General features: G+C 44.0%; 1 pseudogene; it reads right to left on the bottom strand.

The window, feature by feature from the left end:
- The window catches only part of LOC122940390, a 1,294,760-nt pseudogene that overhangs the window by 1,052,153 nt on the left and 220,161 nt on the right, over window positions 1–22,446 (bottom strand).

Here is a 22,446-nt window from a genome sequence, read left to right as displayed (position 1 = left end):
ACTCCTACTACCACAAACACAGCTATGCATGGGGTGACCCCCCCCCCCCTCCCCCGAATCTCCTCCTCATGATAGTCTAAACACTGAACCACCCAGTCAACAATTCCATCCTCTGTGTCCTCAATATTATTAGGAGCCAGGGAGAACTGTAGCCAACTACTACTACTCCTGGCAGGTACTGATACTGCTAATTCTCTGGGAGGACGAGGCATGGGTCTTTCGTTTGGCACTCTTCCATTTCTCAGACATTTTATTATGAGGCCTATGAATGAAAAGTCAGGGGTTTGGTACACATTATTTAACAGTACAAGCAAAATGGCAAGTGTGTTTTTTGTAATTTAACCCCTTACCGACATGTGACGTACTACATTTTGACGTAATAGTACGTCATGGTGATCTGGCGGGCACCGGAGCAGTGCGCGAATGATCACTGCAGGGGTCTGGCAGTGCCTGATAGCCGGGCCCCTGCATCGCTGTAAAAGCCAATGCTGGCGGATCAAACCCTTCTATGCCGCGGTCCGCGCTGACCGCGACATAGAAGGGGTTTGTGTCGGGTGAGGGAGCGCATCAAGTCCTCGCACTGCTGTGGCAGGGACCCGATGTGTAAGAAGGCAACCCTTGCACGGCATCGGGACCTGCCTTCTACGGGTTTCCAGGAGATCCAGCCTCAGGCCAGTCTCCTAGGCAACCTATTAGTGTATGTGTCACGCCGGATGGGATAACAGACATACAGATAAACCCGCAAACCAGGCTCTAGGCGAGAAGCAGGGCAAAGGGTCACCTCCTAGCAAATCCCTGACTTCTCTCCCTGCTCTGCTCAGCCCACATTCAGACCTAGATGGTAGGAATGAAGTGTCCTCGAGCCTGGGCTAAAACACCCTAGATTCCCTGAGATGGTGAAAAGGGGAATAGGAGCAGCCTGCTTGCACATAACCTGGATGGGAGAGATGACACCAACACAACAAAGAAAGCAAACAACAAAAAACTGAAACCACACTTATCTCTGCAGAGCTGGAACAGACAATCTTCCATCCATGCTTCCAAGGCCAGAATGATTTCTATCACCCGCTCAGAGCACTGGGATGGAGTGCTATTTAAACTAATGACCTCACCCAGTGCACCTGATGGGAGGCGGATCCAGCACGGCTCCAAAACAAAATACTAAACACGTGCTGCTATTCTGGCCGACCTCCTCAGAGCAGGGCATGACAGTGTAATCCACTAACAGGCAATGCATTACAATACAGATGTATTGTAATGCATTGCATAGAGGATCAGACCCCCAAAAGTGAAAGTAAGCAATAAAGTAAAGAGAAAAAAAAGTGTTTTTAATTTAAAAAAATTAAAGTTTTTAAGTAAAAAATTAAAAACGCTCCTTTCCCCTTATTTTATAATGAAAAAATAAAAATAAAAAAACATGTTAGGTATCACCGCGTCCGTAATGACCGGCTCTATAAATATATCACATGATCCACACTGTCCGATAAACACCATAAAAATAAATCCCATTTTTGTCACCTTACATCACAAAATGTGCAACACCAAGCGGACCAAATGTCCCACAAAATGGTATCAATAAAACTGTCACCTAATCTCACAAAAAAAATAAAAATATATAGCTCTCAGAACATGAAGACACTAAAACGTCATTTATTTTGTTTCAAATATGCTATTATTGTTCTAAAGTGAAACAAATAATAAAAATAAATACATATTAGGTATTGCCACGTTCATAACAAACAGCTTTATAAAAATATCACATGGCATAACTCCTCAGGTGAACACCATAAAAACAAAACAAAAAAAACTGTGTGAAAAAAAGGCATTTTTGTCATCTTACATCACAAAAATTGCAACACCAAGCGATCAAAAAGGCGTATACCCCCCAAAATAGTACCAATCAAACCGTCACCTCATCCCGCAAAAAAATTAGACCCTACCTTAGGCAATCGGTCAAAAAATAAAAAAGCTACGGGTCTCAGACTATGGAGATACTAAAACATCATCTCGGTTTCAAAAATGCTATTATTGTGTAAAACTTAAATAAATAAATAAAAATTTACATATTGGGTATTGCCACGTCTGTAACGACCTGCGCTTTAAAAATGTCACATGACCTAACCCCTCAGGTGAACACTGTAAAATAAAAAATAAAAACTGCACAAAAACAACCAATTTTTGGGTCACCTTGTCCCATAAAGTGTAATAATGAATGTTCAAAAAAATGAAAATTACTTACGGGTAATTGGATCTGCCTGAACCCACGACAGCATCATGAGAGGATGGATCCGCCCCCAAAGACGGGAAACCTGCGGCACAAAAAGGCAGAGACTACTCTCTGCCCTCAGTATGACATTTCCACTGACTTGAGGAACTCCGCCGTATAAGTTCGTTTACTTTTTAACCCCTTATTTATTTTTTTTGCGACACCCGTGAAAACACTCTACCACCCTGGATAAAAGAAAGAAGGGAAGGAAAAAATAAGGGTGCTGTTGTGGGTTCAGGAAAATCTAATTACCCGTAAGTAATTTTCATTTTACCCTCACCCACGACAGTACCACGAGAGAGAGAGAGAGAGAGAGAGAGAGAGAGCCAAGGAAACTAGGGTGAGATGACAGCAGATAGCACCGAAGCTCCAAAGAATAAATCAGAAGAAGAATTCAATTGTAACCGGTAATGGTTAAAGAAGGTAGAAGGAGAAGACCAAACTGCAGCTTTACAGATGTCCTCGATAGAGACCGCCGCTCTTTCAGCCCATGACATTGATACAGCCCTTGTGTAGTCGCACACAGACACTCAGGAGGTTCCTTCCCTGAGGAAGAGTATGCGAGAGAAATAGCTGACGTAATCCATCTTGCCAGAGTCTTCTTTGAGGCCTGATGTCCTTAGTTTTTTCCCTGAAAAAGAAAAAATAACGAGGAAGATTTCCTCCACTCAGTATTCTCATTCAGGTACTGAATGAGACATCTTCTGACATCCAGGCAATGGAAAACCTCCCTTTCTGAAGATGGATTATCATAAAAGGAAGGAAGAATAATTTCTTGTAATCTATGGAATTTAGTACCCACTTTAGGTAAGAAAGCCGGGTCAGGTATGGGGGATTTATGGAAAACGCCTGGATTTCGGAGACTCTACGTGCTGAAGTTAAGGCTACTAATAAACATAGCTTTAGAGAAAGGAATTTCATATTAAATCTGATGGATAGATCCAAAGGGAGGGGCTGTCAGGGCCTGAAGAACCAGATTTAGGTCCCAAGGGGCTATTCTCTGGGAAACACTAAGGGAAGATCTGGACACGGCTTTAAACGCTAAGCGTTCGTCAAAGAGGGCCGACAAGGCAGACACCTGGACTTTCAGTGTGCTTGGAGAGAGACCCATTTCTAGCCCTTTCTGAAGGAACTCTAGCATCTTATTTAAGGGTGGAGAGCCTGGAAGGTTTTTAACCAGCTCAGCTCCCCTAGCTTAAACCCCCTTAATGACCAGACCACTTTTAAAAATTCTGCATTACACTGCTTTCACGGTTTATTGCTCGGTCATACAACTTACCACCCAAATGAATTTTACCTCCTTTTCTTCTCACTAATAGAGCTTTAATTTGGTGCTATTTCATTGCTGCTGACATTTTTACTTTTTTTTAAATTAATCAAAATTGACAAAAAAATTGCAAAAAAACAATAATTTTCCCTTTCTGTTGTAAAATTTTTCTATTAAAACTACATTTCTATATAAATTTTTCTCTAAATGTATTGTTCTACATGTCTTTGATAAAAAAAATGAAATAAGTGTATATTTATTGGTTTGGGTAAAAGTTATAGCGTTTACAAACTATGGTGCAAAAATTTGAATTTACGGACTTTGACTTTCTGAGCACCTGTCATGTTTCCTGAGGTTCTACAATGCCCAGACAGTAGAAACACCCCACAAATGATCCCATTTCGGAAAGTAGACACCCTAAGTTATTCGCTGATGGGCATAGTGAATTCATGGAAGTTTTTATTTTTTGTCACAAGTTAGCGGAAAATGATTTTTATTATATTATTTTTTTTTCTTACAAAGTCTCATATTCCACTAACTTGTGACAAAATATTTTTCTTTTACATGAACTCACCCATACCCCTCACGGAATACCTTGGGGTGTCTTCTTTCCAAAATGGGGTCACTTGTGGGGTATTTATACTGCCCTGGCATTTTAGGGGAACTAAAACGTGAGAAGTAGTTTGGAATCCAAATGCGTAAAAAATGCCCTGCGAAATCCTAAAGGTGCTCTTTAGAATTTGGCCCCCTTTGCGCACCTAGGCTGCAAAAAAAGAGTCACACATGTGGTATCGCCGTACTCAGAAGAAGTAGGGCAATGTGTTTTGGGGTGTATTTTTACATATACCCATGCTGGGTGAGATAAATATCTCTGTAAAAGACAACTTTTCCCATTTTTGCAGCCTAGGTTCGCAAAGGGGCCCAAATTCCAATGAGTATCTTTTAGCAGGGCATTTTTAGGCATTTGGATTCCAGACTTCGTCTCACGCTTTAGGGCCCCTAAAATGCCAGGGCAGTATAAATACCCCACAAGTGACCCCATTTTGGAAAGAAGACACCCCAAGGTATTCCGTGAGGGACATGGCGAGTTCATAGAAGTTTTTTTTTTTTTTGGCACAAGTTAGCGGAATTTGATTTTTTTTTATTTTTTTCTTACAAAGTCTCCCTTTCCGCTAACTTGTGACAAAAAGTTCAATCTTTCATGGACTCAATATGCCCCTCAGCGAATACCTTGGGGTGTCTACTTTCCGAAATGGGGTCATTTGTGGGGTGCGTTTACTGTTCTGGCATTTTGGGCGGGGCTAAATTGTGAGCAACCCTGTAAAGCCTAAAAGTGCTCGTTGGACTTTCGGCCCCTTTACGCACCTTGGCTGCGAAAAAGTGTCACACATGTGGTATCGCCGTACTCAGGAGAAGTAGGGCAATGTGTTTTGGGGTGTATTTTTACATATACCCATGCTGGGTGAGAAAAATATCTCTGCAAATTGACAACTTTGTATAAAAAAAAATTAAAAAGTTGTCATTTACAGAGATATTTCTCACACACAGTATGGGTATATGTAAAATGACACCCCAAAACACATTGCCCTACTTCTCCTGTGTGACACTTTTTTGCAGCCTAGGTGCGCAAAGGGGCCCAAATTCCAATGAGTACCTTTTAGGAGGGCAATTTTAGGCATTTGGATTCCAGACTTCTTCTCACGCTTTAGGGCCCCTAAAGTGCCAGGGCAGTATAAATACCCTACATGTGACCCCATTTTGGAAAGAAGACACCCCAAGGTATTCCGTGAGAGGCTTGGAGAGTTCCTAGAATATTTTTTTTTGGGCACAAGTTAGCGGAAAATGATTTTGTAAGAGAAAAAAAAAAATTTCCGCTAACTTGTGCCAAAAAAAATAAAAAATATTCTAGGAACTCACCATGCCCCTCACGGAATTTCTTGGGGGTGTCTTCTTTCCAAAATGGGGTCACTTATAGGGTATTTATACTGCCCTGGCATTTTAGGGGCCCTAAAGCATGAGAAGAAGTCTGGAATATAAATGTCTAAAATTTTTTACGCATTTGGATTCCGTGAGGGGTATGGTGAGTTCATGTGAGATTTTATTTTTTGTCACAAGTTAGTCGAATATGAGGCTTTGTAAAAAAAAAAAAAAAAAAAATTCTGCTAACTTGTGCCCAAAAAAATAAAAAATATTCTATAAACTCGCCATGCCCCTCAAAAGTGATCTTTATAGCGCCGCAGCGATTTTATGGTGTTTTTGCAGTGATCAGAAAAAAAAAATTCTGTCACTGCGGTGGGGCGGAATGAACGCAAGTGTGCGCACAAGATCAGGCCTGATCGGGCGAACACTGCGTTTTTTGTAGAGCAATTGCGGACAAGAAAAGGCATTTTCTATATAGTTCTGGCAATGTACGAATCCGCAAAATGCGGAAAGCACATTGCCGGTGTCCGTGTTTTGCAGATCTGTGTGTCTGTGTTTTGCGGATCCGCAAAACACATATGGACGTCTGAATGGAGCCTTACAGGGGGGTGATCAGGGGTTAATAAGTGACAAGGGGGAGTGTAGTGTAGTGTGGTGATTGGTGCTACTTATTACAGAGCTGCTTGTGTCCTCTGGTGGTCGATCCAAGCAAAAGGGACTACCAGAGGACCAGGTAGCAGGTATATCAGACGCTGTTAACAAAACAGCGTCTAACATACCTTTCAAGGGTTAAAAATAAATAAAAAATCGCATCTACAGCCTGCCAGCGAATGATCGCAGCTGGCAGGCTGTAGATCAACTAGTTTACCTTCGGATCCTGTGAACGCGCACTCCTGTGAGTGCGCGTTCACAAGAAATCTTGCGTCTCGCGAGATGACGCGCCGGCGCGTCAACGAGGAATAACCCGGCCGCCCGCAGGACGCAATCCTGCGTTTGGCGGTCGGGTAGCGGTTAAACTGAAGACCTGCGAAAGACAAAAACACGTCTGCCAGGTTCAGGCATAAATAGACCTAGTTATCTTTTTTCTGCTTCTTAAAAAAGTATTTGTTAAGTTGACAGAAAATCCCTTACTCCTCAACAACTGCCTCTCAAGTTCCATGCCGTCAGGTGGAGATTGTGTGCCTAACAGGGACATGGGAACAAAGAGTTCCCATGCCCCTCAGTGTGGCTGATCTCCGTATGCGCACCGCAGCACTGGGGGATCGGGAGCTAGCGCCGTCAAACTTAAATAGCCCGGCGGTGCTACACTCAAGAGTCACCTTTTACCAGCCCCCAGTCGGAGCACCCCCTGGACAACGAGCATATACCGGCTGAGTATCATTATTCCCCCTATACCACCAACGATTCCCCTGCATTTAACCCTTATTATTCCCCCTATACCACCAACGATTCCCCTGCATTTAACCCTTATTATTCCCCCTATACCACAAACGATTCCCCTGCATTAACCCTTATTATTTCCCCTATACCATCAACGATTCCCCTGCATTAACCCCTAATATTCCCCCTATACCACTAACGATTCCCCTGCATTTAACCCTTATTATTCCCCTGCCCTATACCACCAACGCCCCTGTATTTACCCTAATTCACCCCTGTATCCCCCTGGTACCCCATGCACAGTTAACCCCTGCTCCTCTAGATTCTCCCCTGTTTATCCCCTGTAATACCCCCCCTGCTATATCTCCCCATCATCTACCCCCGATTCCCTGGTATCCCTCGATACCCCTTCACTGCTACCCTGCCTGCCCCAGCAGCAGGGAGTGTGTGTTAACCCCTCGTTACTCCTTTAGGGACAGCTTAGAGTCAGGTTGGGTGTGTATATGAGTATTATGTGTAGTTAGATTTTGGGGTTGAATATTGAAAGTGGGATTGTGTCTAGTGTAGTTAGGACAGTATTAGTGTGTTGTTATAATGTGTTTACTTATATCGTTGTGTGCTGATATAAATATATATATATATATTTATATCTATTCCCGTTGATTATATATATATATATATATATATATATATATACACACACACAGTACAGACCAAAAGTTTGGACACACCTTCTCATTCAAAGAGTTTTCTTTATTTTCATGACTATGAAAATTGTAGATTCACACTGAAGGCATCAAAACTATGAATTAACACATCTGGAATTATATACATAACAAAAAAGTGTGAAACAACTGAAAATATGTCATATTCTAGGTTCTTCAAAGTAGCCACCTTTTGCTTTGATTACTGCTTTGCACACTCTTGGCATTCTCTTGATGAGCTTCAAGAGGTAGTCATCTGAAATGGTCTTCCAACAGTCTTGAAGGAGTTCCCAGAGATGCTTAGCACTTGTTGGCCCTTTTGCCTTCACTCTGCGGTCCAGCTCACCCCAAACCATCTCGATTGGGTTCAGGTCCGGTGACTGTGGAGGCCAGGTCATCTGGCGCAGCACCCCATCACTCTCCTTCATGGTCAAATAGCCTTTACACAGCCTGGAGGTGTGTTTGGGGTCATTGTCCTGTTTAAAAATAAAAGATGGTCCAACTAAACGCAAACCGGATGGAATAGCATGCCGCTGCAAGATGCTGTGGTAGCCATGCTGGTTCAGCATGCCTTCAATTTTGAATAAATCCCCAACAGTGTCACCAGCAAAGCAGCCCCACACCATCACACATCCTCCTCCATGCTTCACGGTGGGAACCAGGCATGTAGAGTCCACCCGTTCACCTTTTCTGCATCGCACAAAGACACGGTGGTTGGAACCAAAGATCTCAAATTTGGACTCATCAGACCAAAGCACAGATTTCCACTGGTCTAATGTCCATTCCTTGTGTTCTTTAGCCCAAACAAGTCTCTTCTGCTTTTTGCCTGTCCTTAGCAGTGGTTTCCTAGCAGATATTCTACCATGAAGGCCTGATTCACACAGTCTCCTCTTGACAGTTGTTCTAGAGATGTGTCTGCTGCAAGAACTCTGTGTGGCATTGACCTGGTCTCTAATCTGAGCTGCTGTTAACCTGCGATTTCTGAGGCTGGTGACTCGGATGAACTTATCCTCCGCAGCAGAGGTGACTCTTGGTCTTCCTTTCCTGGGACAGTCCGCATGTGAGCCAGTTTCTTTGTAGCACTTGATGGTTTTTGTGACTGCACTTGGTGACACTTTCAAAGTTTTACTTAGCTGCTTTTTTCTTGCCATAATACAAATTCTAACAGTATATTCAGTAGGACTATCAGCTGTGTATCCACCTGACTTCTCCACAACACAACTGATGGTCCCAACCCCATTTATAAGGCAAGAAATCCCACTTTTTAAACCTGACAGGGCACACCTATGAAGTGAAAACCATTTCAGGTGACTACCTCTTGAAGCTCATCAAGAGAATGCCAAGAGTGTGCAAAGCAGTAATCAAAGCAAAAGGTGGCTACTTTGAAGAACCTAGAATATGACATATTTTCAGTTGTTTCACACTTTTTTGTTATGTATATAATTCCACATGTGTTAATTCATAGTTTTGATGCCTCCAGTGTAAATCTACAATTTTCATAGTCATGAAAATAAAGAAAACTCTTTGAATGAGAAGGTGTGTCCAAACTTTTGGTCTGTACTGTACGTAGCAGAAGTGGGTTAATGTGGGCAGCATATTTAACATACACTTCTAAAGGTAGTCCATCAGGACCGGGGGCCTTACCCCTAGCTAACTGTGTAATAGATTCCTGTAGTTCCAAGGCAGTTATGGGGGCTTGTAGGCTGTCTACTGCCTCTCGCGATAAAGTAGGGAATTCTAAATCCTCAAAATAATGCATGACATCATCCATCCCATAATCCACCTTAGACTCATATAGATCTCTATAATATTCTTGAAACCTACCCGCTATAGCTTCCGGGTCTGACAGCACCTGTCCATCCAATGCTTTTATGCGTAATACAGCGGGGGATGCCTGATTTTGCCTAACTATGTGAGCTAGCAGTTTACTGGACTGATTGCCCAATTCAAAGTACGTTTGTTTGACAAAAAACATTTTCCTTTGAGCTTTTTCCTTAAGCAAAGCCAGGTATTGCCTCCCCATTGTTAACCATGCCTCTTTATTTAAATCATTGGGATCAGCAATGTATGCTGCTTCCAGTCTAGAACATTCTGCTGCCATGCCTTCTTCCTGTCCAGCCGCTAACTTTTTAATGTATGATATAGAAGATCTGAGGGATCCTCTAAGATATTTTAGTAAAAAGAATGGGCACTCTTATAGCTGGACCACACAGTTAGTAAAGCGATAATGGTTTATTGATAGAAATATATCAGCAATGATCACCGTACATAGACATTAATAGCAATAGTGAGCGATGATCGCCATACATAAAACTTATATGCCCTATGTAAAACTTGACTCTAAAATAATACATTTTGTAAAAATTGATAATTCAATACAATCTTCAATCCACTGGTATAGCTGATAAAGTACAAAGGTCAGGCCTGTTGTCCCGGCCGAAAAATGCAAATAAAAATAAATTTAAAAATAGTATGGGTATGGAACCTGGGTGTATTCAATCAGCTACAACGGTAGTTGATACCAAATATGTCCCCAAAAGACTAAATGAATAAATTGTGATAAACAATTTTAAAGAATATATACAATCCAAAGAATATATACAATCCCAAAGTGCACCAATAAATATACCATGTGCAAACAATAAAGAAAAAAATATAGAAATGTGTATATTGGAAATCAATAATATTCCCAATGAGGAATCCAAGTGCAAATATATGCAAATCCAAATACCTAGAAATAGAAATATATGATTGTAAACTAGAAGTGTCCAAATCTTCAACACCCGTGTAAAGTGAAAAAATGTCTCAGGAGGCTAAATATTTGGCAATAGGCAGTCTGTCTCCCTGGTTGCTAATAGCTATAGAGCTCAGTGTTCCGCTATAGTAGAGCAGCTTACCTAGAGGGCACTTGAAAATTTCAGTATTAGGTCCGCACCCTTCCTAGGAGTAAGCTAGGTATCGTAGAGTTTAAACCGGCAGATTGCCGTAAAGACCGTGCAGTATCAATGTAGTAGGATGGATTAGCGGCAGTCAGTATAATTGAGACAATATTAGTTGTAGTTTCTTACTTACATTCAGTCCTGTTATCCACCGTGGCGTCCCACGTGGTGTAGGTTTTGAAGTAAGTTGGACTTGCAGCTAAATGGAAAGACTGTGTGTTCCGGTCTTATAATCTCATACTCTCAGCTGTGAATGCAGGTACTGGCTCTATCACGCTGTGATTGCACCTTGGGTTGTCTAGGTTAAAGTGGATTTTCCACCTGTCATTCAGTCACACCCATAGGTAACTGCACGATATCCAAAAGTCCGAGGCTCCCTTACTTCTCCTTGTAAGCGCTTACTTGGTCCAGCCCAATATGACAGATTGTTGCAGTTTAAAGTTGGCCGGTTATAGTCTGCTCCAATTCCTCCATATCAGCTATACCAGTGGATTGAAGATTGTATTGAATTATAAATTTTTACAAAAAGTCAAGTTTTACATAGGGCATATAAGTTTTATGTATGGCGATCATCGCTCACTATTGCTATTAATGTCTATGTACGGTGATCATTGCTGATATATTTCTATCAATAAACCATTATCGCTTTACTAACTGTGTGGTCCAGCTATAAGAGTGCCCATTCTTTTTACTAAAATTGTTCTTTTTGGTGGTCGGGGTACGGCATCCGATTGGTGCACCTTGCCATCTTGAATCAGGGGTGAGCCGTCCTTCTCTCCGTTATCCTCTAAGATATGCCTTCATAGTTTCCCACAATAATGTGCTATTTGGCTCCAAACAGGCTAGACGGTCCAAACAGGGTTAACCAAAAGGGATTAATCCGTGCTGAGCGTCTGATCACATCCCCTCCTAGCCTCATTGTTAGTTGCACTGGGGCATGGTCGGATATACCTCTCGGTCCATATTCTATATTATACGTCAGAGAGCACATAGAAGAGTTGCCTAGGGCGTAATCTATTCGCGATAACGTATTATGACTAGCGGAATGGCATGAGTACTGTCTGACATCGGGATATTTAAGTCGCCACAAATCCATCCATCCCACCTCCTCTATTAATGCAGCTAGGGACGTCTTGTTATGAAGGCAGTTGTCAGCATTCTCTACCTGATGATGTCTATCTAGGTCTCTGTCTAGAGTCATATCAAAGTCACCAAGGCTCACTATACGGGCTGACGAATAAGAGGCTGCAAAGCTCACAGCTTGCTGAACCACCTGCAAGGAAAAAGGTGGGGGAATGTACACTCACCTAAAGAATTATTAGGAACACCTGTTCTATTTCTCATTAATGCGATTATCTAGTCAACCAATCACATGGCAGTTGCTTCAATGCATGTAGGGTTGTGGTCCTGGTCAAGACAATCTCCTGAACTCCAAATTGAATGTCAAAATGGGAAAGAAAGGTGATTTAAGCAATTTTGAGCGTGGCATGGTTGTTGGTGCCAGACGGGCTAGTCTGAGTATTTCACAATCTGCTCAGTTACTGGGATTTTGACGCACAACCATTTCTAGGGTTTACAAAGAAAGTGTGAAAAGGGAAAAACATCCAGTATGAGTGTTGTGCCCACTGAACCCAGGGCTTTTGTATACGCCTTGTATTATCTGCTGTTAAGTGGGTTTCCTGCAGGCAGAGAATATGCGGGTTGAATCTCTTGACTGCAGAAAATACCATGGTGCGCTTCCTGGCTGTGCCCAATCCTCTGATATTCCAGGACATTATACGTATTTCTGACATGTTGCTCTAATGTGAAGGACCTCAATTACGTCTCTCCCCCAACACTTCACTATGACTGATACAGCACAGAACACATAACATTAGAACCGTCAGGCTTACCCTGACATATACTACGAGTGCCTGCATGGTGTAACCTTAAACCATTCACATCACTCTTGTCACAGAAAAGCAAAATACCTCGTTTGTTAGGTGGCACTTCAAGTAAACGGGGTGTGCTTATGGCAATTTACCAGTAGCACTGCGAATCTTGTAGCTTATATAAAAGTAAACCGTAACTCAACCAGGGACCCAATCCCTAACTTCTAGAGAACCCGCTGCAGGTCATGAATATCTGGACTAGCGAGGGACTCTTTGTTTAACTAGGTATCACATGCAGCGCTCAATATCATCTATATCGTGTGTGACATCATTCGTTTCCTTATTACTATCTATCTACCGCTTTTTATCACTCATATCTGTCTATGAACTAGCTCAGTTATTCTCACAAAAAAAATAGAGCAGACAGGTATTGAGAAAACTCTGGAGCTTCTAACAGGATGTACACTTAGTCAGTCCAGATGTTACCACTGGTCCCAAGTACAAGTCCCCGGGTTCCCCCTTCCTTTTTGCAGACATGGAATTGTTCACATCTTTATCTTGGAGTTCTTGCATTCCTTCCCCTTCCATCCAGCCAGTTAGTGGCCTCCTCAGGGTTATTAAAGAACCTGCTCACATCTCCGTCCACCACTCTCAGACGGGCTGGGTACACCATGGAATAGGGCAAGTTCTTCTCGCGCAGTCTCCTTTTTACCACGCTGAACGTTGCTCTGCGCTTCTGCAATTCAGATGAGAAATCCAGAAAAATCATAATGGTGCTGTTCTCAAACTTCAGCTCCTGCTTGGTGCGCGCCATTTGTAGCACATGGTCTCTGTCCATAGAGTTCAGAAGCCTAGCAAGTAAGGGCCTTGGAGGGGCCCCCGGTAGAAGGGGTTTGGCTGGAACGCGATGCGCTCGCTCAATAATGAATTCCGCCAAAAATGCCGCATCTGGAAAGATATCACGGAGCCAGGTAGTGACAAACTGCGCACGGGTTATTGCCCTCCGCTTTTTCAGGCATTCCGATTATCCGCAAGTTGCTGCGCCGTGTGCGATTTTCATAATAGTCACATTTCTGCTGCCAAAAACTGACTTTTTGCTCCAATTCTTGTATCTTTGTGGGAAGTGGTTGTAAGCGGTCTTCCACATCAGAGATCCTGTTCTCTGTCTCCTTAACGCGGTCCCGTATGGCCTGCATGTCATGGCGGAGTAGGCCTATAGCCACTTTCACCTCCTCTAGCTTACCCACCATGGAGGTGCGGCAGGTAGCAATTGCTTGCAGCAGTTGTTCAGTGACCTGCTTAAGGGATGGTTCGGTGGCCGTGTGTTCCGCTCCTCCAAGCACAGAATCCTCCTTTGCCCCTTCTACTGATGGTGATCGAGAGCCCGCGCTATCTTGGTCTTCCACGCGGGCAAACTCTCGGAGCCGGTCTGCAGCAGACTGCGCTCTGTTTTGGGACATGTTTGAATTGCGGGTTTTTCCCGACCTTCTGCTGGTTCTGGAGGTAATGTTTGCGGCAGGTAAGTATCAGGATAAAGTAGAAGTTAGGGAATTGGGTCCGGAGCTCTTCTACATGCGTCTGCTCATATCAGCTTCCAGCCCCGCCCCCCCAGGACACTTTTAATGGGGAATTTATTTTTACATTCTGCATGTCATCTGACAGTTTATTTTCCTCAGTGAATACATTGGAGAAAAAAAATATTTAACAGCTTTGCTTTCTCCTCGTCGCTCTCTGCGACTCCCCCCTCATTACTCTTTAAAGGGCCAACACCTTCAGATTTATACTTTTTAACATTTATATAATTGAAGAACATTTTAGGGTTAGTTTTACTCTCTTTGGCAATTAATCTCTCGGTCTCTAGTTTGGCCGCTTTTATTTGTTTTTTACATGTTCTATTTTTTTCCTTATAGTTTTTCTGTGCTTCCGTGCTACCCTCCTGTTTTAGTGATTTATATGCTTCCTTTTTGTCATTTATTGCTTTCTTTAAAGTTCTATTTATCCACATTGGTTTCTTTTTGTTACTTAACCTTTTATTCCCGTACGATATGTACCACTGACAATGAGATTTTAGGATGTTTTTAAAAGATATCCCATTTTGTGGCTGTATTTTTATTTTTGAGGACTTTGGCCCAGTTAGTTAGGCCTATGGCCTCTATTAGTTGGCTAAATTTAGCTTTTTTGAAGTTTGGTATTTTTGTTCCTCCCTGTAGAAACGCTCTTTTGAATGATAATTGGAAGGTTATTACTTTATGGTCACTAAATCCCAGGTGTCCACCAACCTGCACGTCTGTTGTTCTGTCAGGCCTATTGGTTAATACTAAGTCCAGTATGGCTGTCCCTCTAGTCGGGTCCTGAACCAGTTGGGAGAGGTAATTGTCTTTGGTTACCTTTTATTTAAGCACAGTGTGTAGTCTTTATTGTAGTAGGTGCCGCAGCAATAGCTGCAGGTAGTTCAGTGTAGAGTAAGGTAATCAGTAGTGTTTGATTAATTTGGTATAAATAGGCAGATGCATCACTAGACGACTCACGCCTATTTATGAATATGAATTATGGAGATTTGCATAAATTTCTATAATTAATATTTTCTTTAACATTGGCGAGCCAGGCCCACTGCTAGGAATTTGTGTCCGTGTTTGGCTTTGGTGAAGGAAGTCGCTATTCTGTGATTTAGTCAGGCAAGAGAGACGTGGTCAGTGGTTTCTGAGCGTCCAGGGCCTAATAATTCAGACAGAAGGCAATTTTTCAATCAGAGCTAGGCACAGGTCAAAATCCACAGCAGAGAATTTAAATCTTTCTGATTTGTGTATTAAGTATTTTCTGATTCCCTTAAACATCCGACGCGGTAGACACTAGGGGACAGGTGGAACGGACCCTACATTTCACCCAAACACCCAGGGAGAACAGGTATAGCAGCCGCTTCCAGGAACAGGACAACAATTGGGGAGAGGAAAGTGGTTAGCCATTTACCACTTCCCATCCGCCAATGCATCCGGAAAGACAGAAAGACTTTTATCCTAACCATTACAGTATGGAAAGGATAAACTTCCCGTTACGGATTTGCAAGGAGATCACAAAATACGATCCCAGTGTAGATCCATTTACTTCATGTGATATCTTCGAGGGTCACTGTAACAAGTATTCAGTGGCTCCCAAATATCGCATGGAGTTATTCAAGTTATGGTTACCTACACACCTAAACCAAAAGGTATGAGGTAACGGGGAGGACGCAACCCATGAATGGACAGTTTTATGACGAGGAACATCTCTCCATACTCATGAGATTGGCAACGGGCCATTGGGAAGTCACTCCAGATATCCTGTCCAAATTCAGACCCACTATACATGACGAACGTCTGTCTATGTGTAGTCAGTTTGAAGCAATGTACAGGAGGGTTACAAAAGGATCACGGTATCAGAATTCCACAAGGTATGATACATATGTTTGTGGAAAAATTCCCATACCTTGACACTGCAATCCGGTTGAGTGCAGCTAGAGAGCCATCCCTCACAGATGCTGCTATGATTATTGAGCAGTGCAGACAGGATAAACTGCTCAATAAGAAATCCGTCAAAGTGACGGAGAGTGCGCCTGTACACGTTACATCTCAAGATGAACTGGTACAGCACACAAAGGTTAATTCAGCTGTTCACCCCAAGGCCCCACCATTGGAAAGGACAGGAGGCATTCGATGCTTCCTGTGTTTACAATACGGGCACATAAAGAGGAATTGTCCACAATGGTCACGTAATAACCGGACAAATCCTGAGATAACGGGCAATAATAATGGTTTCAAGATGAAACCAAATTATACTAAATCAGTGGGGGAATATGTTGAGAAAAATCTTGGACATTCACAGGTCCAGACACCAAAACGTGCGGCTGTTGTGAATGCCCCAGCGCGTTCGGTAAGGGGTGTGGAATCCCCAGAATCCACACCAAGTGTCCAAAGCAAGAACCCAAAAGTGGCTGTATGTACCTCACAGGTACCTACTGGGAGTCTGGTAGAAATCGATTGAAGATCAGGGGTCCCTAAAGATCTGGCACCAGTATGTCCTATCATACTGGACTCTTCAGGGAGACACCACATAAAAGCCAAAATAAAAAATCAGGACGTAGACACTGGTGGGGAAATTTCCATTACCAATGTCAAACATGATTTACATCCCAACAGCCCTCAGTGTGTGGTGATCGGATTTGATCACCAACAAGGGGCGGTGAAGGCCCACAGAATCGAAGAGGTGATTGTCCAGATTATCAGTTACATGACCCTTAGGATCCCAATGTGGTATTACCACCATTGCCAACAGTAGATAATTCTACTGAAGTACTTGAACACAAATGGCCAAAGATTTTGCATAACCTAGACCTTGAGCCTATTGTGTATAAGTACCCCGATCTGTGGGCCCAGAGCAAAAACGATTGTGGCAGACTGATTGGAGTTCAGGTGGACATACAAGGTCCCGACCCTCCACCTCAACGCCAATACTGCTTTCCGCCAGAAGCCACCCATTCAATTTTGGACACCTTCCAGGAATTGAAAACTAGGGGGGTGGTCATAGAGGGCAATACTGAATGCAACAATGCCCTCTGGCCTGTAAAGAAGAAGAAGGACACCAATGCATGGAGGCTTACCATAGACCTCCGGGTCCTTAACAAATAAACCCCAATGTCCGCTCCAGTGGTGGCACAGACTCCCGACATCATAGCCAGTAATGATGATCGAGCATGCTCGGCCGAGTACCGGTTCGGCTCGAGCATCGCTATGCTTGGCATTTCCGAGCGCTCTGCCGAGTACCATGCTCGTTTGCACCTTCTAAGCAGCCAATAAAGATGCTGGTAAGTATTGCCATCACTGTAATGCCATTAGACATGTTTTCTACTGGCATTACAGTGATTGGCTGGCCGGAACACGTCATCGGGTGCTATATAGCACACGGTCACGCGGGTTCGGCTCATTGCGAGTCAGGGAGAGCTGCTGTTAGGAAGGGACAGAGCAAGTGTAGAGCGAATTTGATCTCAAACCTTTCAGAGACCTAAAAGTCCTTTTAAGGACTATTGTTAGAGGTGGCAGCAAAATTTATGTTGGGGGAATATTTTTTTGTGTCAGGGCGACCGTTAGTGACATTCATTTTTTGCATTCTACAAACTCTGCTTGTTGTGACCAGTGAGAAGCAAATCAGCACTGATATCTAGGCCGTGTGTGACGCCTATATTTAATCCAAATTGCAGTTACAGTCAGTTTCTGTATTATACAAACTCTGCTTGCTGTGACCAGTGAGAAGAAAATCAGCACTGATATCTAGGCCGTGTGTGACGCCTATATTTAATCCAAATTGCAGTTACAGTCAGTTTCTGTATTATACAAACTTTGCTTGCTGTGACCAGTGAGAAGCAAATCAGCACTGATAACTAGGCCGTGTGTGACGCCTATATTTAATCCAAATAGCAGTTACAGTCAGTTTCTGTATTGTTCAAACTCTGCTTGCTGTGACCAGTGAGAAGCAAATATACACTTATTTCTAGACAGTGTGTGAGGCCTATATTTAATCCAAATATCAGTGACATCCAGTGTCAATATGAAGAAGGCGAGTATTAAGGGACGGGGAAGTGGACGCGATTCTGATGGTTCACGCAGAGGCCGTGGCTCAGGGCGCGTTGCAACTGTGCCTGCTGCCAGAGCACAAGAAAAACAGTCATCCACGATACCTAGCTTCATTTGCAGGGCGTCAGAAGACAACACTCTTGAAGTCAGACCAGTGCGACCAGGTGGTCGGTTGGATTGCAGCAGATAATGCTTCCACTGGGTTAAGCACCACCCTGTCTTCCACCAAGTCCAGTCTCAGTAGCCAACAGTCTGGTCAATAACACAATCCTCACCCGGATCATCCTTCCTCCCACCATGTAGAGTCTGGCCAAACAAGCGATCCGGTACTCGGATGTTCCGAGGAGCTTTTTTCACCCCCATCACTTAATTTGGCCCTCTCCCCAAGCACTCTTGAAGAGGGACATGAGATCTTGTGCCCTGATTCTCAACCTCTAGAGCCTTCACACTCACAAGATGATGTGTTTAAGGAGGTGGATGATGACTAGACACAGTTGCCATCAAGTCAACCACAATTACTGTCTGCAGAGGTTGATGAAGAGGATGATATACCGTTGTCAATAACTGAAGTTGTGTTGGGGTCAGCAAATGAGGAGGATGATCGGAGTGGGGAAGTTGAAGAGGACTTGGTGGACGATGAGGTCAGTGACCCAACATGGGAAGGCGGAAACGTGAGCGAGGACAGCAGTTCTGAGGGGGAGCAATCTGCAGCACCGAAAGAGGCTGGAAGAGGCAGTGGGGTGGCAACAGGGAGAAGGCGGGCCACGCCAAACAGGCCCGCAAGTGTTCCACGGAGCACCCCCTTGTGGAAATCTCCCTTGCCAAGGGTTAGGTGTTCCGCGGTATGGCGCTTTTTTGCGGAAAATGCAGATGACAAAAGAATAGTAGTTTGCAACCTTTGCCACACCAAAATGAGCCGAGGTGTGGACAGTAGCAACCTCACCAGCATGATCCGCCACATGGTAGCCAAGCACCGCAATAAGTGGGAGGAATGCCTGGGTCCACAATCTGTGTCCGCGGGTCACACCACTGCCTCCTCTTCCCCTATGTTGGGTGATGATCAATCGCCTGTTGAAGGCGCAGGCCCGGATGCCTCCTGCGCTGCACCTGTACCGTCGCAAGCACCATCAGCGACCACATCCACTTCCCTGTCCCAGCGCAGCGTCCAAATGTCTTTACCCAAGGCATTTGAACGCAAGTGCAAATACCCAGCCACTCACTCACAGGCCATGGCACTAACCGCCCAACTTTCTAAGTTACTGGCGGTTGAAATGTTGCCATTTAGGCTTGTGGACACAGAGGCCTTTTCGCGGCCTGATGTCGACGGCCGTCCCTCGGTACTCAGTCCCCAGCCGCCACTATTTTTCCCGGTGTGCTGTCCCCGCCTTACACCAGCATATGTCTGCTAACATCACCCGTGCCCTGACCAACACAGTTACTGCTAAGGTCCACCTAACGACTGACACATGGACAAGTGCTTATGGCCAGGGATACTACATTTCCCTGACGGCACACTGGGTGAACGTAGTGGAGGCTGGGAATGACTTGTACCCTGGGATGGTACAGGTGCTACCGACGCCCAGGATTGCGGGCCCTACTTCCATCAGGGTCATCGCCAGCACCTATGTAAGTGGCTCCTCCTCCTCCGAATTCTCTGCGTGCAGCACCAGTCAGCCATCACCTGTTAGCTGGAAGCAGTGTAGCACTGCTGTGGGGATGCGTCAAAAGGCAGTGCTGAAGATGATATGCTTAGGGGATAAACAGCACACCGCCGCAGAGCTGTGGCAGGGGATAAGAGACCAGACTGAGCTGTGGCTCTCGCCACTCAACCTGCAACCAGGCATGGTTGTGTGTGATAATGGGCGTAACTTGGTGGCGGCTTTGGAGCTCGGCAAGCTCACACACATCCCATGCCTAGCTCATGTCTTTAACTTAGTGGTTCAGTGGTTTCGGAAAACCTACCCCAATTTGCCCGAGCTACTGGCGAAGGTGCGCCGTATGTGTGCACATTTCCGCAAGTCATCAACAGCTTCAGCCGGTTTGTTGACGCTGCAGCAGCGCTTGAAATTGCCAGCTCACTGGCTGTTGTGCGATGTGGGCACACATATGTTGGCCAGGCTTTGTGAGCAGCAAAGGGCAGTAATGGAATACCAGCTGCAGCACGGTCGTCGCCTTTCCAGTCAGCTTCCGCTCTTCACAAGCGAGGAGTGGGCATGCAAGGGGACCTCCATAAAAGCCTGTGTGGTCTCAATAAACGCGTTGTTACACCCTTCATCATGTTTCGGCTGGTGTTTGGATACCAGATTACTACTTGGGGAAAACTCTACTAGAGGATTTTGTTTCTTTGTATTTTAACTACCGACCAGAAGGACCGAACGGCGAGCTATAATCCCTCAGGCTCTCAGCCGTTCGGCTCAAGTCATAGCTACCAATTCAGGGTTCTTTACGGAGGTCTGATTGAGGTCTGATCTGAGGCTGGGGGTCTAATGAGGGTCTGATCTGAGGCCGGGGGTCTAATGAGGGTCTGATCTGAGGCCGGGGGTCTAATGAGGGTCTGATCTGAGGCTGGGGGTCTAATGAGGGTCTGATCTGAGGCTGGGGGTCTGATGAGGGTCTGATCTGAGGCTGGGGGGTCTGATCTGAGTCTGATCTGAGGCTGGGGGGTCTGATCTAAGGCTCTGAAGGGTCTGATCATAGGCTGATGTAGGCTGGGGGGTCTGATAGGAGGATGATTTGAGGCTGATGGAGGTGGGGGCAGATCTGAGGCTGAATAAGGGACAAAGACAGGGACATTTGCAAAGAAAGAGGCGGGGACAGTGAAAGCTGGGTGAACCCCTTTCTGGACCCCTCTGGGTTTAGCTTGGCTGCCATTAATGCCAAAGAAAGTACTAAATATTTAACGTTCTCAACTTAAAAATTAGACTGCTGTATGTGGTCAAAATGGCGTCTGTACTATTTGTAACATATAGCGCAGGAGCCCATTTGTGCTTCAAATATATTGCGCTCTAGATTTTTTTAATTGATGAGCAAATTCTGTAACTTACCCCTAAGTCAGTTATATCTTTGACCAAATATAGAAAAATACAAAAAGCCAGCAGCACTCCAGTATGATCAAAAATAAACGTGGTTTATTCTTTCACTGTCAAATAGCAGCGACGTTTCAACCGCTTGTTGCGGTCTTTCTCAAGCTATACAGACATGTGTTACAACAGTGATATATAAAGGTGTGGCAATTCATTACATTAAATCATCCAATTAAGATAAAAATAATCACAATTCATAAAAAATCCATCAATTAAATGAATTCATATCAACCAGCAACAATGTGCAATTATGTCTAGTACAAATAAAGTGACAAGCCGTGGCAACGTATCCATCACCTACCAGCAGTGAATCGTTGACTGTTGACACAGTCCTGGCTTGCTGTTAGTCGTCGTGATCCTTAATGCATTATTGTTCATGTTTACATTTTGCGATCAGGATCATTTGACTGTGATCACATGACCCTGGTTTGGGTGGTAACTAATGCTCAGACATGCGCACATGTATTTACTTCCAGAATCAGCCATCTTTGATGAGGTTCCTATAGAGTCCATTTGTGCTTAAGATATCATGAGATCAATTGGATCTTGCGCATTGGCTGAGTGTGGATGCTCCCGGGACCGTGGTGCTCCATCGACACTGATGGTTAATGTAACACTGGTTTTGTAAGTTTTTAATTAACACATCACACATTGGTAACATGTGAATTTTTAATTATCAATCATATCCGATTATGCACTTTTATTATGTAAAATGTAGTTTTGCACTAGGCACTGTCACTTTATTTGTACTAGACATAATTGCACATTGTTGCTGGTTGATATGAACTCATTTAATTGATGGATTTTTTATGAATTGTGATTATTTTTATCTTAATTGGATGATTTAATGTAATGAATTGCCACACCTTTATATATCACTGTTGTAACACATGTCTGTATAGCTTGAGAAAGACCGCAACAAGCGGTTGAAACGTCGCTACTATTTGACACTGGGTGAATAAAGCACATTTATTTTTTGATCGTACTGGAGTGCTGCTGGCTTTTTGTATTTTTCTCCATTGAATTGGACCCTGGTGCCGGTTCGCATCGGCCTGATTTTGCACCCTAACGCTAGTGTGCTGCGCCTTCATTTTCCATACTCCTCTGACCAAATATAACCGTCAAATTTTTAAGTTGAGAATTTTGTATGGCCTCCCGAACTATGTTACAAATATTCAAATGGCCCTCAGCAGCAAAAACGTTCCCCACCCCTGCTGTAAGGGGTGCAGTCGCTACTGGGCCTAGGAGCCTGAGGGGGCCCAAAGACCCTTGTGCCACATAAGAAGACACTGATACTACAGAAAGTTCATACAGGTCAAGTTACATCTCTGGCTGGAGGGAAGGGGTAAGGTCAAGAATTTGGCAAGGGGCAGGGGATGCAGTTTAAATTTTCACCTCAGGCAGCACAAAGGC

Source organism: Bufo gargarizans, chromosome 6 (assembly GCF_014858855.1).
Source record: "Bufo gargarizans isolate SCDJY-AF-19 chromosome 6, ASM1485885v1, whole genome shotgun sequence".
Lineage (NCBI taxonomy): Eukaryota > Metazoa > Chordata > Amphibia > Anura > Bufonidae > Bufo > Bufo gargarizans.
The sequence above is the reverse complement of the archived record's forward strand: the minus strand, read 5'-3'. Positions and strand labels throughout refer to the sequence as shown.